This window comes from Motacilla alba, chromosome 1 (assembly GCF_015832195.1).
Source record: "Motacilla alba alba isolate MOTALB_02 chromosome 1, Motacilla_alba_V1.0_pri, whole genome shotgun sequence".
Taxonomy (NCBI): Eukaryota; Metazoa; Chordata; class Aves; order Passeriformes; family Motacillidae; genus Motacilla; species Motacilla alba.
Window position 1 is genome coordinate 56,123,113 of NC_052016.1, and position 22,498 is coordinate 56,145,610.

General features: G+C 40.3%; 1 protein-coding gene across 16 annotated transcripts in view; it reads left to right on the top strand.

Annotated features, from left to right (window-relative positions):
- Window positions 1-22,498, top strand: part of MTUS2 (microtubule associated scaffold protein 2) — a 271,533-nt gene that overhangs the window by 81,202 nt on the left and 167,833 nt on the right. For 6 of the 16 annotated variants that reach the window (XM_038152123.1, XM_038152173.1, XM_038152183.1 and 3 more), the window contains one exon: window positions 14,194-14,291. The exons of 7 other annotated variants lie outside the window; for them this stretch is intronic. The gene's annotated coding sequence lies outside the window, so the exon portion shown is untranslated. Of the gene's footprint in view, window positions 1-1,666; window positions 4,357-4,379; window positions 7,329-14,193; window positions 14,292-22,498 lie in introns of those variants that run through there. 3 more of the 16 variants (XM_038152203.1, XM_038152230.1, XM_038152251.1) reach the window with 3 other exon arrangements.

Consider the following 22,498-nt stretch of genomic DNA (forward strand, 5'->3'; position numbering starts at 1 on the left):
GACTGCTGCAGTCAACCTAGAAACCTCTTATGAATGGCCAAATAAAACCTGTATTCTTTCCCTTTTGTTACCTTTGCCTTTGGCAAAGGTTTTTCCTTATTTGCATGAGTCTCTTAGAGCTCTAGCACAGCACAACTCCAGAGTTTGTTGTTAATGCAGTGTCTGCTTAACCCTGACTCTGACTGAAGAGGTGATCATACCCCAGTGAGGACACCTGTGCTGTAGAGCCAGAATGATGCTGACAGGACTGTTAGTGATGACCCAGAGAATCAGATCTGTTGCTGGTGCTGCAACTCTCTGCTCCCAGTGCATGGCTTCCCAGAGAATCTGTTAAAACCTCTGTGTGGTTGTAAGCCCAGAGTAGGTAACGTACAAGCTCAGTCACCTCTGCAACAGAAGAAAAACTCTTGAACTGCAAGAAGATGAGTACTTTTACAAAGCAGACTATTTGACTGCCTGATTTACATTCAGCTACCAGGAGCCTGGGTGGTTTTTCTTAAAGGAGTCAAACCTGTTTTTCAAAGGCTTTTCCAGAGCCCTGCCCATAGGATCCAACATTCTAACTGTAGGAAGTACTGTTGCCAAACAGGGAGCCAAGATTTACCTGAGTTTAACCATATTAAAGAGTCAGAATGATTCAGGCCACAAGTTTAACTTGAATTTCCATCAAGAAGAGCCTTCTTCTCTCAGCAGGTTGCAGAGTATGCTTGTATGACTTGCTTAAACTCAATGCTTACATCCTGGGCAGCAAAGTTTGTTGGAAAGAAACTCTGCTCTATAAAGATGAAGTGATTTGCCCTTCACTAACATTGTGTGGAATCCAGAGACCAGAGTTCAGACCTCCAAGTCTGAGACTCTGGCCAGATGCAGAGATTGCACTGCAGGTGTCTAGGTCTGAACCACAGACAGCAGGTGTGGTTCAGGCAGCGTTTAGCTCAGCAGAGAAAATCAACTCATCTCAGTCTGAGCTAGGTACATAGAATGAGTTACATGAATCATGCCCTGGAAATACTTAATTTTCTCTATTGTTTGTGAAAGGAACTTAAGGTGACTACTTCAGCTGTAGATGCTTGCAGAAAGGTGAGATGAGTCCAGCCTCTCATCACAGCCTTTACTCTACAAATGCTGGCCTTTATTAGCAACAGACTGCAGTGAATTGCCGCTGCTGATGGATCTGTGCACTGCAATAGGGAATAGACTGGTCTGGTTGGGAGATTGCCAATTGAGATGTCAGTCGTAAACATAACTAAGACAATCTGCTGCTATGTGTTGTGAGTGATGGATCACAAGTAAATCAAATCCTAGATCTTGATTCTAGTCACTTTTACCAATATAAAAGCAAAGGATAGGTTGATGCAGGTTAATGCAGATAGGACATGAGCTAATAATAAACAGCTTTAGTACCAATGGTGATTTAAATTTCAGGTCCCCATCCACACAGTTTTCAACAGTATTTTTCATCATCTCACTTCGTGCTCAGTGCTCTGGTGACCCCTTTTCTCACACAAACATCTGCCTGGTGCTCCTTCTCTGGATTACAGGACTTGGGCTCTTTTTCACATTTGTTCCTTGCTCCAGATTCTCTAAGCTTTTTTTCCTTTCAATACAGGACAAGCCTGTTGTCACAGCACATGTAAGGGTAGAAAAATTGAAATGACCCTGAGATGTGTAGTATGAAATGTCTTCCCACTGAATAGCTGAATGACAGAGCATTAGACAGGATAAACTTGAGCATCACAGATGATTTAAATCTGTTGCTCCTTCACAGCATGATGGTGCCCTGTGTGCATGAGCTATGTCTGTGCAAAGGGAGTAGGCTGGATGTGAGGTTTGAGTGCTTTCTTACCTTTCCAGCTGCTATTTCTAATACATTACCTCACAGAACATCCAGCCGAGAACAGGACCTTGCTGTGGGAAGTACAAGGAGTGTACAAACGGTTTTGTACAGTCTTTGACCAAATACCACGGTCTTTTGGTGAGTCTTGAACAGCCGTTGACTAAAAAAAAATCAAGAGTAAAACACACAGGGTGAGTGAGGGGCAAAATAGGAGAGAAAAGTCTGTGGGGAGCTCACCATGAATCAAAAATAAATGGAGTATACATGTCTATGTTTTTTGTAATTTGCTTTTATGCTTCATTCTGTTTTTTCTTGGATCTCCTTAGTGGCCCATGCTAATCAAGCAGGTGAAAGACATCTGCAGCATGTGAATCAATCCCCAATAATGAATTCAAAGGTGCTAAAGCAATAAAGGATCTGCTGTTATATATTACTTGGCACACCTTCAGTTTACTGCTTTTAACAAAGACTGAGGTGGAGCCAGGAATGAGCAAGGCCTGTATCACTAAAGATTAAGCAAATCTCTCCATTTCCCCCAACCCTAACATTGTGCTGCAACATTTCAAATAATGCCTCCTCGCTAATCTATACTTCTAAGTAAAATATCTGTTATGTATTTTATTACATTCTTCTATCTTGGATTGGTTATGTCACATTTGATCTCTGAGGTCTCTCCAAATTAATGAGATTAGACTTCCTTCCAAATTTTCTCTGCTTAAATACATTGCTTTGATCTTTTTGTGTGCCAAGTAGGACTGAAAAGAAAATGGAATGACTTCTTGCAGGAAATAATTGTTTCTGGTAATGGAGAAGGATCATAACAATGTGTTTGCTTAGCTGCAGATTGACTGTGTGAACAGGGAATCCAAATCTGAGCCTTGCTGAGATGTTCAAGGGATCTGTGTACTGGCTGTACAAGAGCTCCCAAATGGATGCAGCTCTGCCAAGAGCCCTGCTCCTTTCAGAGCTCTGTGTGCAGGTTTGTGATTGTTGATAGGCAAGGACTCCTAGTAGCAGGATCAAATCTTCTTTTTCTTAGTAGAGCTTCACTATGACACCTACCTGGAAGGCACTTTCTGGTCCATGAATCCTGCACCACCTGCCACAATTTTCACATCATCTAATCCCTCAGAAATTTTCCCATCATCTAATCCCTCAGAAATTTTCCCATCTTGTGTTGTAGAAATACCTGGAATAGCAAAAATCTCTGCTGTAAAGGCTGGGAATTGTCTTCTATTTTCTGCCTAACTGTATTGAATGCCATGTTGTACTCACTTGTTTTTATGACCCAAATTTAAATATCTTCTCTCATGTATCATTCTCATACTATTTTTTTAGATTAATCCCCTTATGCTCCCCTAGAGAGGGAGAGATCAGCCTGTCTCTACTTTCGTTTGACTAGACTAAACAAGCCACATTTTCTTTGCTCCTCTCCCTGAAGAGGTTTATATCTCCCTCAGTTACCTTAAAGGTCATTATCTGCACATTGCATTGAACATGGCTTGCCAATTGGGTCACTTAGTGTCTCACCAATGCTTTATACAGAGACACCTACATTTGTGAGTCTGTGTTGAAAAAGCTTCCCTAATATTCCATTTGCCTTCATTTTGGCTGCATCACATCAGAAACTTGCAATTACTTTATGATCAGTTGATTCCAGCAATTCCAGCTGTTGAGTCTTCGGGTTGGAGCTGTTACTTGCGTTACAAATCCATGAGGGCAAGACAAAAGTGTTGTGAGCTTACTGACTGCCACAGAAATCAAGTGCTGGAACAAGGACAGACCTGGACACGGCCTGATGCCACCAGCGCCAGATGTGACATCAGACTTTTTCTTGTAAAACTTTCTGGTTTTAAGCGAGATAACATTGATACCATGGAAGTAATGGAAATACATTATTTTCATTATTGTCCTTGTCTCCAAGATAACATCCCTGATTTGTGTAGCAGCACAGAATGAGGTGAAGTCACATTCAAAACAGTTACTTTCCTTATCAGAAGGAAGCAGTTTTATTTCTGTAGGGCACAGCCATGGCTAATCACTTTGCTTGCATTTGTATTTCTCAAAAAACATCCCCCTGTATATGATAAGGAGAATGGCCTCATGCCACAATTCCTCACCCAGCGATCCCTTTTCCAAGGACAGGGAAAGGGCTGATGACGGGAGAGCTTTGGACCCTTTGCAGGGGAGGTGCCTGTGGAAGGTGTGTGTGCTGATGGTGATTATCAAGTAATTACAACAGGAAGGCAGAAGCCAGCCTGAATGCTCACATGCTGCATTCAAATAGCAAAGCTCCCAGCTCCTAACGTAATCTTCCTGATCAAACAGGGATTGGGCTAAGCCAGGACTTGGCTGACTGTAATATTCCTCTTGCCAAGGAGGTCAGGGCTGGGCCAGGCTGGCTGGGAGCTGATGGAGAAAATTGTGGAGGTTGGTTGATTGTGTGTCAGGGCGGACAGATGCTCTCCAACCCACTGGGGACCTCTCTGGGATGAGCAGCTCTCTCCTTAGGTTTCCAGGTAGGTGCAAGGGTCAGAGTCTGGATCTCATTGCAAAGAAAGTTAATTAATGCAAGGGAAATCTGCGAGAGAGCAAGGAGAGGGAAGAATTTCTCAGTATTTAGATCAGATGAGCACAGAATGTGGTTGCTCCAGAGTGTCCTTTTTAGCAAAACACTGGGAAACAGGGAGTGTGTAACAGGGAGTTATTTAGCCTGACTTTATTCACTTCTTGAGTCTTGATTGTATACACTGTGGTTTTCTTTTATTTTTTTTCAACTTCTCCAAAATCCAAAGGGTTTTCTGTGAGTGACAGTTCTACCTGAGAAAGACAAGAATTGTTATTTGCAAGTGGCTGCAATTTCCTTCTCTTCTATGATTGTACATACCTGTCATCTTCTTGGTTATCAGCCTGTTCCAGTTTCTTTTACTTTTATTTGTCCTTTCATTGCAAGTAATGGATTTCCCGACACTTCTTCTCCTTCATTTTTAAAACTAATCTCATTATCCATTGAGATTGATGAACTGTTTCCTGCCTTCCTGCTTTCTCTCAGCTTTCCTTCTGCTGTCTCTGCAAATACTCTTCAGCACTCTGATGTTGTCCTTGCATCTGTTGTGGGACGAGGCTTGTTAGTACAGGCTTTGCACTTTCTTTGTAGGTCATGGTGTGGCTTTATGCTGGCTGATTTGGACCCTTTTGTCCTGAAATGTCAAGTAAAAAGGCCAAAAACTATTGACTGGGTTATGGAGAAAATGTTAAAAAAAAAAAGAGCAAAAAAACCCCCACCAAACAAACAAACAAACAAAAAAACTAAAAAAAAACCCTTAAAAAAAGTGCTTTTTAAAACTCTTAAAATACACCACCAAGATAGAAACTTTCCTGCCAAAAATGGATAGAATTTTAATGGGGTGATGGGGTTATTTTGATTGAAAAAATTGATCTGCATTAGTAACCCCAAAAGGGTGAAAAACTGTTCTCTTAAAGGCAGCAGATGTTTTGCTTTGAACATTCAAATCAATGGCACTGATCTCTTCTCTCTGGTACCCAGAGACAGAACCTGAGGTAATGGCCTGAAGCTGCTTCAGGGGAGGTTTAGGTTGGATATCAGGAAAAGGTTCTTCACCCAGAGGGTGGCTGGGTACTGGAACAAGCTCCCCAAGGAAATGGTCATGGAACCAACACTGACAGAGTTCAAGAATCTTCTTAACAACACTCTCAAGAACGTGGTGCGACTCTTGGAATGTCCTGTGCAGGGCCAGGAATTGGACTCAATGATGCTAGTGAGTCCCTTGCAATTCCAGATATTCTATGATTTCTTGCAAGAAACTTATACAAGGCTCAGGAGCATCTTAAGGATGAAAGTCCATCCTGCACAGTGCTCTAGGCAGTTGGGTAGAAAAAGACATTTTGATGCAGAAAGTAATGGGGTGCTCCAGGCACTGCATCTCCTCCTGACAGGGTTTGACTCTGGCTTTGGTACCATGTGAGAAATGGGGCAGAAGATACTCAGTTGCACTCTGGGGGATCCCACTGGCTATATATGAATTTTTTAAAATTTGAAGCTGCAAATACTGTGTAAATGAGGTATTTTTGTAGGATTGTGTTTTTACTGGGGTATTTTGTACATAAGCTGTTTTCCAGAGTGAAAAGTCAAAAAAAGAGAGAAAAAGCATTTCAGGAGTACTAGGCCATTACTATTCAGTGGTTGATTGCTGCCTTTCAGGGTTATTTCATTGGGATTTGGAGTCTGGGATTATGGTGAGGTTCTTTACAGGATTCCAAAAAGTTACAGTTTCATCAGCTACATTTTCTTGTATTTCCCCCAGCCACATCTATGCAGGTAAACTAAACAGGGAGCCTTTCTGAACACTCATTGATCTCCTCCTGGTTAAATCTTTGGAGTGGCTGGCAGCATGACTTTGACCCATGAAGGTTAATATTCTCCCAAACATTTCCTTAGAATATCTCCAGTGTTTGAACACTCAAGGATCCAGTTACGAGTATCCATCCTCCTTTGAGGGATAGTAATTTTTGGAAGGATAGAGATGGACTGATGGGCCGTTTCAAGCCAGCTGTCCCCACTGCCCAGGAACATTTCTAGCCATGTGTACTTTTAGTCTAGGTGTTGGCTGAAGTGCTACCATGCCACTTTCTTTTCTTTTTCTTTTTGTTAAATGCTTAACGTCCTTTTTGATTTGAAGTAATTAATTTCACTAAGGGAGCTTGCCATGAGAACATAAATTATGGTATTTTATGAAAAAAGTGAGGTGTCAAAGGGGCATTTTTGTTGTTTGGAAAAATGATGGTATTTTATGAAAAAAGTGAGGTGTCAAAGGGGCATTTTTGTTGTTTGGAAAAATTCTTGCCAGTGTAACTCATACAACAATAGAGCTAAACCAAATGGGTGGAAAACATTTACACAAATAGCAGTAATTGCAACTGAAAGGTGTAATTGTTGTATCTTCGTCTGACATGATGAATTTGAAATACCATTCATTATAAAAAAAATTAAAGGTGACATTCTGTGTAAACAAAATTACACGGTTCACGTAGGATAATTTTCACTGATAATCTCTTTTTATATGCAAAACCTGATACAAAGAGACTCTTTTCAGTGATAAGAGCTGTTGTACAGAAGAACTCACATATGCTTCCTACAGTGTAGTCTTTCAGCTAAAGCCAGAACAGTTTATATCTAACAAGTGATCTTGTTAATAAATGTAAGTATTTTATTCCCTAAGTTCCTTTTAAGAAATTTCATTTTGTATGAATTCATCTATCACGGGAAATTATTGAGGTGCTTGATTTGGGTGCACATTTATCTGCAGATCTTTATTGAACGACTCATTAAATTCTCTTCATTACACAGGGTTTGAAAAAGACAAATTTGAACTTCATGTGAGTCCTGCCTTACCCGGGGCTTTTAGCTGCTGTGTTTGCATCAACGCTGCTCACACATGGCTTCTTCCACTGTCCTCACTGCAATCTTTAAGTAAGAGCAAGACAAAATTAGGTAATTTCCAAGTGTTCTCAGAGCACTGAGATGTTGACCCATTCCCAAGTAGCAATATACAAGTATGTGAGTGTAATAGCTTAGAATTTAAAATCTCTTGATGCAATTATGATACAGGACTTCAGCTAGTAGCCTTCACTAATCTGCTGGCATTTTTATTCTAACATGCTATTCACCAAATGTTTTTTGGATTTATTTATATTTGATGGGGAATTAGGAGGGAGGAATGCAGGCTCACTTTAGCTTGTGGGATTTTTTGCATTCTCTACACAATTGGGGATGAAATACTGGTGGACATGTCTCTGAGTAACAGAGATAAGAGGTACAAACAATTATTTCTTAATTACTGCGACGATGAACCTTTGTTAAGATGCTCAGCTTCCAAATCCTGAACAGATTTAAGACTGGGAAGAAATTAGGAAAGACAAGAGAACTCATCATTTTTTCGCTGTGTCAGGGGGCATCATTGCTGGCCTGGACCATTGCTGGTACAGGCAGCACATCAGCTCCCCACTGTGCATGGATCTCAGGCCTTCTTATACCTTCATCTTGCATGTCTGTGCCTGGTTTGTCAGGCACTGAAATCCTTTAATTTATTCACATTCTTGGTGTCAACACACAATGCCTTTGAATACCCAAGATCCAACTGCATGATCAAATACTATGGTCTCTGTGATCTAATATTCCCTTCATCTTAAAAATCAATTCACAGAATCAAAATCAATAATGCCCTGACACATGTAACTTGTCAATTCTGAAATCTGTTTCTTGCTTGTTGTTTTTTTTGCGAGCCTTATGTTTTAGCAGAAAATGTCCTTGCTGAATCATATAACTTCAAAGAACATCCTAAAAATGTAAGTATGTGCAGGGAGACCAAAGTGCAGAACAATTCTGATTGCATTTCAGTGCAGTTGTAGGTCTTTGCCTTCATGTCTGTGATAGGAGCACAGACTTCAGATCACATAGCAGAAATTGGATCAGAAACACCATCTGACTCCTTATGTGCTCACACCACTAGATTTTTTTGCCTACTCTTGCAACATATGAAACTGGCTGGCATTTTTCAGTTAATAAAGAGGATAGATATTGTAGAGACTTTGTTACCTCTTACTGATGCTTTGCACTTCCCCCAAGGATAAGATAAAAGCATTTTCTGCATGCTTGTAGTTTGAACAGAACATTAGATGTCAAGACTATGGGAGAGGAAGGAGAGAAGATGAAAGTTGAAACATGATTAGGTATACATGTATTACAGAGGAAGTAATTAAGGTCTTGGATAGGTTTTGCATGGATTTAAGATCTGCAGAAGTGTCCCCACAGCTTGTAACATCCTGAGTTTACATTATGGTAATGCCCACTGCTGTTGTACAGGGAAGAGTTTATCAGTGTTTTTCAAAAAACTCTCCCATCTTAAAAAAACCCTTCTGTAAATTATTTCTTTTCATTCATTAAAAAAAATCTACATCTAGGCTGAAATTTACCATCTATTGTGTTATTCCTGAAAACATATTTTAGTTATTTAAACTTTATGCTCAAACAAGGGAAGAAAAGCTTTCACATGTCTATTCCCTACTTCTAAAATTACCTGGTGTGTAGTGATTCAGATGCTAAAGCTCCTGCATAAGCAGTCCCTTTTTAAAATGCAGCCTGTAGTTAGTGTAATATGCAGCTCTTGAGTGCAAAAAAAGCAAAGGGGGACAAAGGTATATGAGAATGGCAGCGTAGCTAATGTTTGTACGCACCCACTTCTGTCAGCAGGCTTTCCAAGATTTTTCAGTAAGATGTCAGCTGCATGTATGTTGCTTGCATTGAGTGAATTATGGGGAAATATCTCCACAACAGCTGTTCTGTGATGTCTTATCAACTGTATATGTGTTTGTGTACTAGGCCACAAATTCCACCTTCTAATAAGTTGTTGAATATGTATTTGCAGTGCAGATTTAATGTCTCTGCAGATCAGATAATCTGATCTACAGAAAGTTTGCCAAATGATACTAGCATGTAGTTTTTGGCAACAGCCTTCCTTCCTTGAAAGAATAAAAAACCCAAAACACTGAGCACAGAGAAGCTATCTATAAATAGGTCTTCTTTATGTTTTTTCAAGCCCAGCAACGGTACATTAGCTGATTGAGTCTTTTGTGAGATGGTTTAATATAATGCCACGACGGTATTTAGACACTTTGCCAAATAAAAGAAGACAAACCACACAATTATTAAAAAGGCACTCTTGCTGTTTTTGTATTGTATTTACTGCCATCATTGTCAGTCAACCAGATGAAACTTTCTTGAAAGCTAACTCACTTTCAGAAGAGTGGAATACCCAGGAGGCACCCTGCTTCTTTACTGTTACTCCTGGCAAGGGGAAATTTTCATTCCTCCATTGTGCTTTTGGATATTTGTATTCCCTTATTGCCTTGTGTAAGTTACTGTAAGTAAACAATGAGACTAAATGAACAAGCTCCATATATAATCCATTTTGTAGCATGAGGGCAATAGTTTCATGATGGTTATTTTTCAGTACTCTCTTTTAATCACTTTTTTAATGATTATGGCAATAGGCTTGGTCCTGCGCCATTCGAGGCAGTAAAATGCCCCCAGTAAACTCATGGTGCAGGACTGAGTCACAGCAGGAGAAATGTTCATTTCACTTTAATTTTCCTTTCCTCATTGTCTTTCTATTACCACTAATAGTGTTACTTTGGAGTATTGTATGTTAGACAGACCAGCTTAACTACTATTTCTTTTCCAGATCTAACCCTCTAAGCAATTACCCTCAAAGCTGGTAAAATGGTTGTCTGACATAATGGATATTAGTCCAGTGAAGACAAACCAGGTGTGACTTAACAGCCTTTATCACTCCTTTTGTGTAAGCATTCCAAGAAGATCCCTAGTGCTCTGTCTAGGGATCATGCTGCCATCTGTGCTTTGGCCAGAGCCAGACCAGCCATAAGAGATCCCATCCCGAGAAATACTTCTCCACAAAATTGGTATATGATTGGAATTATATCCACAAATCATCACCGACTCATCCACTTGTTAACTGTATGGAAGTATCCTGCAATATTGAACAAAACCACTTTACTTCAAGACTGACAATATTAAGGTCGCTTTATAGATCATGGTAAGAATGGGCCAGTATCCTAAAACATTTGGTGTCAAGACATCCTGACTGCAAAAGTGGGAGCTTCTGACACTAGATCATTCTTTTTCCTTCCCAATACTCTCCAAATGAATGTACAAATGCGTTACAAACTTACTGATTCATTGCCCCATCACTTTTTCTACATCCAGAATCCTACAAGTGTTTCTTGTACAAACTACCAGAGCTCTTCTCTAGCCAGATGTTTCCAGACATTAATTATTTTTAGTTGGAAGCTCTCGGAGAGGCAGCATAGAAGTGTGAACAGTCATCTTTCCTCATGCTGTACAGAAGTGAGAGTTATTGTACTCACAGTGCAAACACTGTGACATGTCCATAATTTTACTGCTCTGAGTCATCCCTTTGACATCTGTAAGATGACTTAGATAATAAAGTTCAGCATGTATGGGAGCATTTGCTGGACAGGAGTTTATAGTTCCCATAGTCATTGTTTATCCATGTTGCATATATTAAGTTTTTTTATTGCCTTTTCCCAAAGTTTCACAGAAAAGTTACAGAATAAGATTGGGAGGGAGGTCACATTATCCATTCATCTTCTTCAAAGCAAGATAATCTAGAATTGCATAATTTCTAAGATTTGTCTAAAATGTTCTTAAAAACATCTAATTATAGTTCCATGTCTCCTTATGAAATTTAAGTACAATGTTTGATGAACCTTGCTGTCATGCAGAGGTTAATTATGGCATACTGCTCTCCTACTAAGCATTTATCGTATGTTTTTCTTGATGACCTGCAATTTCTTACTGAAACATTGACACTCTCAGAGCTGTACATAAGGTGCAGATCTCTGCAGTTTCAAGGAAAGGCAATCTTTATTTTTCCCATTAGTGCAACATTTCTACTTCTGAGGGTTGCATTGTGATCTGCCTAACAATCTAAACAATTTTTACATATATTAAAAGTACTCAGAATGAATTTGAAAGTACAGTAGTTAGTCCATATACATTCCTTCTGTAGTTCTTTGAGAGCACATAGGTAAATTGTTGTCTGCTCTTTTCCAGTACTGTCTTCTTTTGTAACTGTTTCCAAACATCTACAGTATCTTTCCAGATAAGGACACAATGAGTAAATATTACCGACTACTTGGCTACTGGTGCACTGTGGATTATGAGGTTGAAGGGAGCCAAGAGTAGACATTTTATTTAGAATTTTTTTTCCAGGGTGCTGAAGGAACTAAGAAAGGAAAAAAAAAAAAAAAACCAGGCAAGTTTGGATCACTGAGACTTCTTTACTTTGGGAAAATGAAAGGCACAGTCCCACAGACTTCCTGAAAGTAGATGATGCTGTATTGGCATTATAGGAAAGTTCTCTGTTTTGAAGACCAGTCCTGTAAATTTAATGGTGTCCTTGTAAGTGAAGGGAGTAAGGGCAGGTGGGTGTTAAGATCACCCTGCTGCAGCTCAGACCAAAGCCTGGCCATGTCCAGCTATGCATTCTTGCAGTATTACTCATTAGTCATCATTACATATTTATTCAGATTAAGATACATATTTTGCAAGTGGTAGAGTTGGTTGTAGCACAATTTTTCTCCTTCTTTCAGATTGAAATGGTTTGCCTTATTTCTTCAGTTCTTTTTGATTTTCTGCTCATTTTCCTGATAGAAAAGACCTCTGTTTCAGTAACGTGTGTAATTATCCTTATAGCATGGAATTTGTTACTCTATTAGAATGTAGGGTTTAATTGAAGGAATATGCTGCTGATTCAGGCAGAATAAAAGAAGTTTTAACATAATTTTGTGTGCTGCTTTTGGCTTGAATATTTTTCTTTACAGCAGCTAATATGGTACTGTGTTTCAAATTTGTGCTGGAAACAGTGTTCATAATTCAGGAATGTTTTCTTTCTTGCTGAGCAGCACTTGCACGGAGTCAAGGCCATTTCTCTCTCTCACACCATCATGCCAGTAACTGGCCTAAAACTTTTACTTGCTCCACCAAGGTGAATTTGAGCAGCCAAATCTATTCTTGTCTGTATGTCACTGGTAGAACGATTAATTTAACATAATTAAGAAAATAGGCACTATAATTTTCTGGCAGTAATAATTCAGTGACATAAATGTCACAGATGTCAAACAGAGGGAATTTCTTGTCCTGTTTCTCTGACACTTTTGAGTGAAAAAGGATCTCAGTGTAGCACTCACATACCAGGTTCAACAGAGAAGGTATTTAGAGTAAGGAGCCATTTTTAGCTTCATTTTTTTTCCCCACAGGAGTTAGCAGAATCCTGGGACAGCTATTTACAATGAATAATTTAGTGTTTGGATATATGAAACTTGTGTTTTGAATGACCTTCTGAGTTTTAGCAAATGCACTCCCTAACAAAGTAGCACTGATTTACCGGCACTAAGTAGATTCTTACAGGGGTCACATTCATTTTATCTCCTTATTTTATGTCATCTAACCATGGCCTCACTATGACATGCCTTGGCCAGGAAAGATAGAGCCAACCTAAAACTCAGTAGATTTAATAAATATTGTGACATGAAGAAGGATTGTATTCTCCTGTTGTCTGAGAACTTGGGCCTGCCAGTTTAACCTGAGCTACTGTAACTCACTGGTAAATGTTAGGTACCATGTCTCTGCCACATCTTTGGTGCCTCCAGCATTATTGCTTCTTCTAACCCAAAGCTGGGGCTTTTACTGCAAAGTAGCTTTACACTGCAGGTGATTCTTCTCCATTCCTGGAGTTCTGATCAAATAATGGCTGCTACATTTTCTGGGTACTCTTTTTGGGCAAAATTCACTTTATTGCAGATAAAAATAATAATTTCAGGCTGCACTGTGTCTTGTTCAGAGGCATTTCCAGCAGTGTGTCCTTGCCAAAGGAATTTCTCTCCCTTTGAGGTTGCTGCTGTCAGAACCATGGAAAAAATTGATTAAAAATAATGGATTTCTGTCTGACTTCACCTACTCCTAGCCATGCTCACAACTGGACAATTTTAGGTCAGGATGCTCAGAACCCTTTTGAGCCTCCAAGGATGAAGACTGTGTAACCCCTCTGGGTGATCTGTGCCAGTGTCATTATAACCTCTGTCATTATAACATTTTTTTCCCTCTTACATTCCTTACATTCCTCTTATGTTCCTTATTGCAGCCTGATTTTCTTTTTGCTTCTTTTTCTTTGGCTGAACACCTAGGAGGTGAGACTGGTTCTGCCTTCTCTATTATTCCCCTTTCTAGGCAGTTGAGAAGATGCTATTAGGTCATTCCCATGCTCCAGTCTTTCAGGCTAACACAACCCTGACCCCTTGGCCCTATATTCATGTTTTTTATGCCCCAGATCTGTAACCCTCTTGGTAGCCCTTCTGTGGATCCTCTTCAGTCTCAGCAGCCTGAGGCCCCACACTTGGACACGGTGCTCCAGATGCCTCGCGCATGCCAAGCAGAGGGAGGGGTCACTTCCCTGACCTGCTGGCCACTCTCTGGCTAAAGCAGGCCAGTACAGGGCTAACCTTTGCTGCTGCAAGGACACACTGCTGACTCACGTTCAGCTTGTCCTCCACCAGCACTCATCCCCCAACCAGCTCCACCAGCAAAGCTGGAAAGTCTTGAGCAGTTCCTTGGGAGACCACATCCTTCTTCCTTCAGTTTGCAGATGCAGTCAAACTGGAGGAAGCAGGAAGGGAATTTGCAGGTGCTTCCTTTACAGCACTCAGTTGTTTTTGTTTTTTTTCTTACCTGATTTCAGTGTTTTGCCTTGAAAGCCCAGCTCTTTGGCACATGCTTCAAAGCCTGAACCTCTTCCCAACTTCAGAAGGAGGGAGAGAAAACAAGTGTCTGATTGGGGTAAGTGGAGAGTGGGACTACTCCAAGTTGAAACATTGAACTCAAACCATCCCTTTCTCTTTGGGCTGAGGAGGTAGGGGCTTGCTGGTTTTCAGCTGATCTGTATCTGATAGGTACCGGAGATGCCAGGGGCACAACTTTGGGTGCTAATTAACAGCAATAGAAAATAAACATAAGCAAAAAGCTATTAAATCCTGTAATTATATTGTATATAAATTTGATGTTGAAAAATACAATAGGGAAAACAATCCCTAAGTACATGAGCCTTTCTTATTGGAATGCATGGTAATAGAGTGCTGTAGCTGAACCAAATTTCTGTTAATTTATGAAAATGGGGGTGCAATCTTTTGACAGACAATTTGTTCTAAGTGTTTTTGAGCAACATATACAAAATTTTTAAAGTGGAGCAAATTCAATTGTTTACAGAGCAGTGCTGGCTGTGGAGTGCTTGTAGTACGCTTCCAGGATCAATAGCAGCAGGCGGATAATGCATTAGTTCCACTTCACCTTTCTGAATATTAAGATTTTGCATTCTGCCTTCTGTGCTCTTAGGTGAGAAATCCCTTGCCAGTTCTTCTTGCTGAGCCCTTGGCCTCCACAGACATGGTGCAGGTGGGCATCTGAAGTTCCAACTTCTCAGTCAGAGTGCCTGAGTGGAATAATTGTATATGTTCCTCCTACCTTACTAATAGTTGGAATTACACCTGGAAACCTACTTCGTATACTTTACTGAGCCTGATAGCAAAGTAAAATTGTGGATAAAACCACACCAAGATTTATGCCCTTCAGTTGGTTGTAGTAATTGTTGTAACCAGGCTCCTCTGGTCCAGAGCCCAATCTGGATTTTCACACAGTTTTCATCCTGACACTGCTTTTTAAAACAAATTAACAGTGGTTTTTTTCTTGCCTTAGGTCTGCATTCACAAGTCATAAGTTGTTTTACATTTTGGAAATGTAGATTTCTAAATCTCCAGTGTTTGATCTGTATTTTGGAAATACAGTGGCATTTTGAAAATCTAGATCAAATTATGGAAGATTTTTTTTACTGAGGTAAAAGCAAATGAGCAGAATTTCTGATAATGCTTCACATTTGTTGCAGTTTTTACTGAAGGATTGCTGTAATGTTTAGAAATTTTGACTGCAGTAGCATTTTGGAAATTTGACAGCATTACAGAACTGGTTGTGGTTCAAACTGAAATGTGCAAACCTAGCAATTTAAAATTAGGGTTCTAAATTCATATTTAGGTATTAGGTTGAGAACTGACACATTTACCTGCTGTTGAATTCAGTAGAATTCAAGAAATTATGTGGAAAGACAGTTTACCCTTGGCTACACTTGAAGTTAAAACTGAGTTCAGTATCAGCTGTAACTGCTTTATCAGCAGTGGGTAAATTTGCTGGAGTCGACAAAGCTTCTGAGTTTCTGGGTTTTTTGCTCAATGGGAAGCAAATTTATGAACTTTTTTTCATGTTTGAGTGTTACAACTAAATCTATTTATTTCTGTCTCCCAGATGTTTTTTTGGAAGCCAGGAAAGATTTAGCAGTCTTAGCAAAAAAAAACAATGATCATTTTGGAAACATTTCACAATCCCCTTTCTGTGTCAAGATTTTGTGCTGCACAGAAATAAATTAAGCAGTGTTTTGGGGCCCCACGCATCCACCGTCCAGCTGTTGCAGATTTTATGATGAACTGCAGTTCATGTTTTTGGATAGAGAGGGACATAGTAAGTTTCTGGCTGGGCTCTGTGAGGTGAAGGCACCAGGAAGGATGGGCAGAATCCCTTTGTTGCTCCCTCCCTTCTGATAGAGAGCAGTAGGAGCTGATGGTGCCTCTTTCACCTTCACTGCAATCTCCTATTTCCATCAGTGCACTGTGCCCAGGAGAGCTCAGTGGTGCAGCGGGGCATGTGTGGTGCCCCTGCTGGCATCTGGGCAAAGGAAAGAGTGCAGAGGGCTGTCCCCATGCCTCCTGTTTGGGGATGACCCCTGGGTAATGTCTCAGCATGTAGCAGATGGGCGGCGCTGTGGCAGCACAGACTTGATTTGAGACATAAGTTTTCTTCCATTTGTTTGCACTTGTTTGGGAGGAATCAGTTTTTGCCTTGACTGTAGTTTTTCTCCGAATATACTTCTTTGCTGCTTTCCTTCTTGCCATTTTCATTTGCTTTATGTTGCCTTGGGGTGATAAGCGATAAATTTCTCTCCTTTGGGCTTATGATTTGAGCTTTTCTTGTGCTGCCTATGTCTTGCTCATGGCTGTGGCAATAAGGATATACGTGGCTTGGGCTGAGGTCTTGCCTTGCTTGATTTACCAGCTCATACTACTTAAAAAGCCAGGATGCCCTTATCTGATACTGTCTTCACAGTGGCTTTCCCTGAGGTTCTGCTGTTTGTTTTTCTTTCAAGTCCTCAAATTTAACAGCATTGTGCCCCAGAACGTATGAGCTGTTCCTATACCTTTAGCCAGGTGTGCTTATCTGGAATGAAAATAAAATCAGATATTTTTTCAAAGGTTAGTTGCTGTGATTATCATTAAGCCTCCTGGTTGCCATTGCTAAGACAGAGACTTCTGCCTTTTGGGGGATAACTAATTAATAGGATTGCTCATATCAGAGTATGTTGTCTTATCCAACAGTGATATTTGAAAGCAAGTAGAAATGTAAAAATAAAGAAGTCTTGAAAAACAACTATTCAGGCTTATGCCTGGTGGAGACTTGATTGATGTTAATAATGAAAATGATCTGTCAGTTTTGATAATGAGAATCTTTAATCCCAAATCTTGTACTCCTTTGAAATAGTAGTCAGCAGGATACTTTCCATATAATGTACTTTGGGAATTCATCCCTCACAGGTAATAAATTATTAGAGTATTAAATTACAAAATGCCGTTTTGACAAAAACCCCCCACCAAACTCATACATTTACAAGTTTCTTAAGAAAATAAAATTATATAAATTCTTTGGGAAGGTTTTTGGTAAGTTTTCATTGAAGACATACTGATCCCCGCAGTGTAACTACAAAGCTGTACAAAAATTTCTGCTCTTGCATTGTCATTGCCACTGCCATTGCCATGGCAGGAAAAATTGTGGGTGTGTTCCTCAGGGGGACCATGAAAACGCAGGTTTCTTTAGCCAAGAGTGCGTGGTTGTGGTTGTTTCTATCCTCGGTAGGGCCTGTGAGATAAACCACTGCAGTGCTGAAGAGGGGTGTTCAGCCAAAGGAGGAGCAGAGCTTTCCCTTTGCTCCATCCGTTGTGTTGGTGTCCTCCAGCTGCCACACACAGGCAATTGAGGATGCATGTAAGTGCTTCTAACGTGGAACATCTCCTTTGGGTTTTTTTCAGTGTATTCAGAAAGGGAAGTTGCACTTGCAAGCCAGTTACACATCATGATGCTGCCAGCTGCTACAGTGATTTCCAGGGCTGGAGTCTCATGCTGGCAGCTTATTTTTCAGTGCTGTTGTTTCACGTGCTGCCACCTCCCCTCCTTTGGGAAGGTCAGGGGACAACCTTGCTTTAGCACCTTTGCCTTTGGCTGTGCTTTCAGGAGTGTTGCATGTGATGGTGATTTCCAGCAAACTGGAAGTGGCGCTGCTTCCAAGGGATGCCTTGGTTATGTTGTATAAGGAAATTGTACTACTGAAGGCTTGAACCAAAAATCTCTCTGGAAATATAGGGAAGAGAGCCAAAAAGAAATGGCTCATCCTAAGTCTAGTGAAAGCAAGAACCAGGAGTTCTCTACTGGGCTTGTTATGACCCTGTTACTTAGGAAAATAAAAATACTGATTTGGGTAGGCGAAATAACCTTTCCATGTTACCTGATTTGCCATTTGAAAATCTTGGCAAGATGAAGTAAATTTGATCTTGAAATACTATTTGGAACTGAAAATGAAAATGTTTGATTCAGAAAATTTTGAAGCTAAATATGGCAAATGTTTGAAGTCTGTTTTCTTCATAATAATTTTTATAAAATTTGATAGATCAGCATAAATTGATTAGATAGACTATTGATTGATTGATTTGGTTTGATAGACCAGCATAAATTTATTAATGACTTGGATAAAATTAAATCTGTTTTACTGTTTAATAAAAATTAAAGTATAACAGAAAACTTGCCTTGGCCTATGAAACCATAAACTGCTCTATCTTCAGTTTTTATAATTATACTTACAAGGGTATAAAATATATTTACAATCATGTAAATAATGAAATCATTAAAAATTATTGACTGTAGAGACATTAAACACACTAAAACACTGAAATTCTGGAAATGCTACAGAGCTGCACTCTACAAAAGCTTTTAATATCTTCAAATAATATCAGTTTTACTTTTGAATCAGAACTGCCTTCTTGCCACTTTCCAGTGTGTAAAAATTTAATATTTGCTCTATCATCTCTTCTCTGCCTATGTTCTAATTGCTTGTCAGGCAGAAAGTTGTCTCTATGAAGTACTGTCCTCTTCATGACAGACAGCAACATTTCCACAGGATCTGCCAAGGATGAGATTATGCTGTAATTTCCTCAAACAGCTGTGTCTGCTTTGTTATGAATAGAAGCTGCAATAGAAGTATCCAAATCTTTAGTTCTTTTCCAAATCACATTAACAAAATTATCACATGCCTGGGTGAGCACTTTTCTACCACTTTTAATTAATTCCAGTTGTACGTTACCCACTCCAAAAGGTTTATTAGCTCTTTTTTTTTTAATATCCTGCTATCAGCTTTCAGCTTCCAGCTTCTGTCACCATCAGAAATAGTTCTTCATGAAGATTTGGGCTTCCCAAGGAGATACTCCCACCTCCCTTCCATCCAGCTCTGTATTTGTTTCATCTGTGGGCTTAGCTCTTGGCAGCCTGCAGTGCTGGCATTGGATTGGTGTCTTGTCTCCCAGCGAAAGCCTCAGTGAAGCTCTGCCTGGTTTGCCAATCCTCCCCAGTGGCATTTCTTAGGACAACTGTGCATGTCAGGAGGCATCTGTTCCGTTTTCTGTAGTAACTGTAAAAACCTCATCTGTTTCCTACCTCATACAGATATATCCCTCATCTGCTTTCCTCTGTCTCCCTGCATCACTGCACTGGTCAGACAACAGCAGTGTCTTTCTCGTGGGCCAAGATTTCTTCCTGAGGGTCTTTTTCTGCAGGAGTTTACCTGTGGGTGTTGTAATGCATCCAAGACTCTCGTCCTTTGGATGTGTGCTGCTTGTGCAGAGGGCAGCAGAGCTGGAGTTTGTGTTCAGCCCTTGTCCAGGATGCTCCAGGAGTTTAAAAACTTGGAGCTCTTGATCACGATAGCCTCTGAGGGAAATGGCTGGAGATTTCTCACTTTGTGCTTTGAACTGAGTTGTGATCAAGCAGTCGTAGCTGCCTTCTGTGAGGACAAACACCCCATCAGGCCCTCCTGGCTCCTCTCTGAGTCATTACTGAGAGGGCTGGTGCACAGGCTCCCCCCGTGTATCATAGAATCATAGAGTGGTTTGGTTGAATGGGGCCTTAAAGATTTTCTAGTTCCAACCCCCTGCCGTGGGCAGGAACCCTTTCCACTGATCAGGCTGTTCAAAGCCCTGTCCAGCCTGGCCTTGCACACTTCCAAGGATGAAGCAACCACAACTTCTCTGGGCAACCTATTCCAGTGCTTCACCACTCTCACAGTGGAAAGGAATTTTTTCCTAATATCTGATCTAAATCTCTCTTCTTTTAATTTAAAACTATTTCTCATTGTCATATAAATATCTGCTCTTGTAAAAAATCATTTTCCCTACTTTTTATAAGCTCCCTCAAAGTACTAAAAGGCTGCACCCTCTCTGCTCCAGATGAAGAACCTGCCTGTGTAATCCTATTTCTTGGGCAGCACAACCCACTTCCCCACTGGGTTGCGAGCTTTTGCCTTGCAGGAGTGGACAGCTGGACGGGGGATGCTGGCCAATGGCTGACCTTTCTCAGGCTACTGGCTCTGCCCCAGCAATCCACAAACTCATTGTTTGCGGTTTGGTTTGTTTTGTTTTGTTTTATGATAGTAGCAAGAGGCATCAGTTCAGTGGCAGATGGTTAATGAAGTGTTCAGGTGCTTCTCATACACATGGTACTGAAAAAGCAATCAGTCTAAGCCATGCACAGTGTTACCAGAACACCCAGATGGTTTTGGTGTATCTTGCTGTAAATATTCTAGGTTTAGACTCTCAGTGCTGGGATGGGTAAGCAGCTGTAACAACCTGCATTAGGAAATGTTTACAGAGGAAGCAAAATTTTCAACATGTTTCAGGTTTTATTTCTTTATTTCCATTTTTATTTGTACACGTGCTTTGATAATTCCTTTGCATATCTCATAATTATTGCTGTTCTAATTTTGTGGCAAATTGAAAACAGAACAAACAACCAGTATTGTGGAATTCTTCACAATTTTTCTTTTTTTCAATTCCTATTGAGGATAACAGTATTTCTACACTGCTTGCTTAACCAAAAAAAAAAAAAAAGCACTGCTGTTACTATTCAGAAGCAGGCTGCTGCGTTCTTTTTCCAGCCAGTTTTATTTTACAAACTTGAGCTCTGCTGATGCAGTCCCTGCTGCGTGTCCTGGGGCAAAAATTATCCAGCTCAGCTTCTCCTTCCTCTTGATGTCTCCAGAGGTTAGGGTGAGACCTCCTGGCCAAATGTAACTTGGAGCGCAGCGGAGGAACTGCAATATCAGATGGGAAGAAACTCTTGTAGGCTTCTTTCCTAGATCATCATTAAATGGGCTCAGGTTTAAAATAGAGTCTCGTAAGAGATAGACATCTTAGAAGGAACCTGATATGGCTGGAGTTAAACAGAAGTATTTAATTGTGTTTCTGGCTCCTTGAACTTTTCTTCTCCCTGTGGGATTCATAGCTAAACTTAGTCTGGTGGATATAATTTTGTTCCACTGTCTAGCATGTTCACATCACTTTGTAAAGGGTTTTTGTTTTGGTTTTTTTTCCTCTACAAATACAGTTATAGATCCTGCCAAGATGCTGTGACATGGAGAGCTATGACTTCATTTTATACTCTCAGTGGTTCAGAGGGGATATTTTTACATTATACAGTATCAAGAAAATTTTATCCATATAAATCCTTACATGTACCAAGTTCAGTCTTGAAGATTGCAGACATGTCTCTTGTCCAGAGTCCCTAGTGATATGCTGCTAAGTGACGTAGTGTTGTCTTTGTTGGGCTTGAGACTCCTCTTACTCCCTTCTGTTCTGAGGAGGGCATCTGAAGAGTTAGTAGGTTCATGTCCCTCTCATCTCAGAGCATTCTTGCACAGCAGGGAGTGACTTCAGATGTGTGTATGTCAGCCAACATCAGTCAAGAGAGGTGAGTAATAAAAAATAGAGGAAGAGCCAGCAGAACCCAGACACAGCTGAGTCTTTTAATCTCACTGACTCCAAAGAGCATAGTGAAGTTGAGTCTGGACAGTGCCATTTAAAATAAACTATCTTGCAGAAAACCCAAGCCAAAGCTTCTTAAATAGCAGCTATTTACAGAAGAATGATCAAATCTAAGGTCCCAAATGTAACACAAAACCATGTATCTTACTTCCAAACGGGCCTATCACAGTATGTAAATGTTCAACACATTGACTGAACCAAGCGCCAAAGTTTGTATTCCCTAATAGGAAAATACATTTTATTTTTATATTAATTTAGTAGGAGTCCTGTATGTTCTATAGCAGAATGGAACCTTGTATTATATACAAGGAGTATAGTTATTGTAATGGTAGTCATAAAACACATTACAAAGTTAAGCAGGCAATATTCTGCAAGAAAAGAAAATATCTTTGGGTAATTGTATTTTTGTTAATTGTAAGAATGTAGTGGATTCTTCAAGCCTTTGACATCCCTAATCTGAGGCTGGATGTCAAAAGAAGAGATTAAATTGGAATGTCGTGTGCATAGAGTCCCTCCTTGTCAGCTTTAAGGGGTTAGTCTCAACTGGCAGCATCCTGAGGTTGAGCAGAGCCCTGTGTTTGAGGGGGGCCAGGTCTTTCCTGACCTTTATGGTAATAAATTTGTACTAGTAGCATTGAGTCAAAGTGCTTGGTCTGGTCTCTGAAGCACACCAGCATGGTCTCTCTGCACACTGTGTGTGAAGATGCTTTCAATGAACACAGGGACCCAGCCTGGCACCCAGATACTGTAGACAGAGCACTGGACTTATTCTGCACTTCTAGTTAGTGCCCCTGTGAGCCCCTGGCT